Below are 3038 nucleotides of genomic sequence, written 5' to 3' on the forward strand. Positions count from 1 at the left end.
TTTTTTTTTTTTTTTGCTTCAAAACCAGGTGAGTTATTTAATAGGGGTATTAATAACCTGATTATAAGATGGAAAAGCGTCATCGATAAGAATGGAGAATATTTCATTTAATAAATATTTTGTTTTGATATATAAGTTGTTTGCGTTTTTTCATCTAAAAAAATGACATTAATTTCTTAACGACCTAACATAATGCTACTAAGTTTCAAGTCAAACAGCCGATAAATGGTGGAATGGTGGTCAATTGAAAAGTGTCTGGAAGAAGAAGAAGAAGAAACAATATAAAAATAGCATGTCTTTCTGCGGAAACATAATTAGGTAACTAAACATTTTTAATATTTTTACTAAACTAGGTTACTAAACATTTTTAATGGAAATATTATATAGTTCACGTTGATTAACACTTTTGCAAGTTGGGTTTCTCTTAAGAATTAGTTTTCTTAACATATTTGGAGATGGAAATGTTATTCAGTTTATGCTACTAAACATTTTTGAAGGTGGAAATACGATTGAGAATAAGGTCACTAAATGTTTTTCTAGCTGCAAAGACTTTTTTTTATAAAACAGGCCACTCAAACATGTTTTGCAGTTATAGAGACTATGAAAAAATGCGTCAGTAAATGCATCTTTCAGCTCTATAACAATTAAGATCTACGTTTCTAAACTATTTTTGGAGACAGAAGTACTATTGAAAATTAAGTTGCTAAATACGTTGCTTAAACGGTTTGATGAAATATTTATAAATCAATGCATCTTTAATTTTTCTTTAAATTATCATGAGAGGTTTATTTGTTGGTTAAGCGCAAAGGGCTATCTGTGCTGTACCCTCCGCCGACATCCAAACCCGATTGTTAACGTTACAAGTCCTTGAGCTTGTCGCTGAGTCACCGAGGGGCGTCACGAGAGGTATTTGAAATTTTACTATTAACATGCGATCATTAAATGAGCAATAATAAGAAGCTAAGTATGTAAATAATCGAGTTTTTTAACAACTTACCTGGAAAATCTCTAAACATTTGAACTACTTACTCGAGGAACATTTTTTATAATGAAATACAACAAACAATGAGACGTGTAGAAACATTTATAAATAAATTTGAAATTTTGTGTGTACATCCGTAGAAACTGCCAGTTTAATTTTTTTTTATTTCATACTACAGTCACACTTGCCTTTTAGCACAAACGCTCGAAGATTGGGCACGCCTTGAAAAATCCCCATAGCAACGGGAACATTGAACTCATTATATTTCCAACTGCCATTATCTTTTGATGAAACAAAATGAGGATTCTACTATATATAACCTTTTCTCTTCCATGTATACACCAATGTTTTAGTCGACATTTCGCCTGGCTGGAATTTATGGGAAGACATCGTCTGCATCGAAAATTGTAAAATAATATGATATTTTTCCCAGTAAATGGAATAATTATGTTCAGATGATAATAATACGAAGCAAGTGTTTGAGAACAGGGGTATCAGGGTTGATTACACCTATGATAATAATACGAAGCAAGTGTTTGAGAACAAGGGTATCAGGATTGATTACACCTATGATAACAATACGAAGCAAGTGTTTGAGAACAAGGGTATCAGGGTTGATTACACCTATGATAACAATACGAAGCAAGTGTTTGAGAACAAGGGGTATCAGGGTTGATTACACCTATGATAATAATACGAAGCAAGTGTTTGAGAACAAGGGCATCAGGGTTGATTACACCTATGATAACAATACGAAGCAAGTGTTTGAGAACAGGGGTATCAGGGTTGATTACACCTATGATAATGAAATTAATTTTATGTATTTTGTTTCTTGTCACGCACCTGGTTTTTCCAACTTTGTGTTTAAAATTTTACATATTTACGGTAAAAAATAAATATCAAGGATTAAACATTACGGAACTAATTTCATTGTATATTTTGAAATAAACAGGTGAATATGAGGTGTAGGGGTATAAATCGTCTGCTTAGAGTCGGAAAATATTTGTTCAGTTGAGATTAATAAAAGTTTAGGCAAACAGTTATCTCAGTCATTACTTTGATAGGAACTTCGTTCGGTTTGTTATACATGTTAAGAATACAAACTTGCTTTTGGACAACGTATTCGTATTTAGGAAAGAAAAAATTAGACCGAAAAAGTCTTGTGACGTGACATGAAGCTAATGCATCTACAAGAGCGAAGAAGAAGACATATTTCTTGTCTACACAAAGCTGTCATTATTCTCTAGATGAGCTGCTAGACTTAATAATTATGCTAATAATTATTATACTTTTCTTCATTTATCAAAAGCATCTTGATTATGTATTTGTGGCGAATGCTAATAATTGTGAATAACGATACCTGTCTTAATTTGTTAAAAACATCTTGTTGATGTACCTTGGATTTGTAACGAAGTAGAAAACCAGCACCAGAAAATCGAACAAAGAAGGTAGAGGGCACCACTTACTCTTTGCATGGGACTCGTGTGCTCACATAAGATAAATGGTACCAATCAATATTTGACAGTATGCAATACACGTTGAAACCAGGAAAGTAGTGATAGAAAACTTTTGCCCTGAAGAACTCGTTTGCGTTATCTGTATTCTTTGAGAAATTAAAACGGTTGTTATAGTAAAGCTTCAGTGGAACACTTCGAGAAATCGATCTTTAAGCTAATTAAAACGGAAGTCGTCCATGTAATTGCTGGTCGTAAAATAAAATGTAAGTATATACTTTGATCCACTTTTTGGTAATTTTATTTGACACCAAAAACTCTGAAAAATAGGACGTTATTTCTTTCCGTTATGTCTCTTGTGTTTTAGTAGAAACCCACACAATTGGCTATCTCAGGTCTGTACACCACGGGGAATCGAACCCCAAATTTTAACGCTGGGAGTTCGTAATCTTAGCGCTGACCACCGGGGGATAATTATTACTCCAAGAAATAAGTATAAACATTTTTGAACCTTCATGTCGGGTCACCCGGCATGGCCAGGTGGATAGGACGCTCAACTCGCAATCTGCGGGTTCGCATCCCCGTCCCACCAAACATTCGTT

At 33.7% G+C, this 3038-nt stretch overlaps 1 protein-coding gene across 2 annotated transcripts in view; it reads left to right on the forward strand.

The window, feature by feature from the left end:
• The first annotated feature begins 2525 nt into the window (after window positions 1-2525).
• Window positions 2526-3038, forward strand: part of LOC111087867 — a 51420-nt gene continuing 50907 nt past the window's right edge. For both annotated transcript variants that reach the window (XM_022396045.1, XM_022396044.1), the window contains exon 1: window positions 2526-2702. The gene's annotated coding sequence lies outside the window, so the exon portion shown is untranslated. The remainder of the gene's footprint in view (window positions 2703-3038) is intronic.

This window comes from Limulus polyphemus, unplaced genomic scaffold, assembly GCF_000517525.1.
Source record: "Limulus polyphemus unplaced genomic scaffold, Limulus_polyphemus-2.1.2 Scaffold2763, whole genome shotgun sequence".
In the NCBI taxonomy this organism is placed as follows: domain Eukaryota; kingdom Metazoa; phylum Arthropoda; class Merostomata; order Xiphosura; family Limulidae; genus Limulus; species Limulus polyphemus.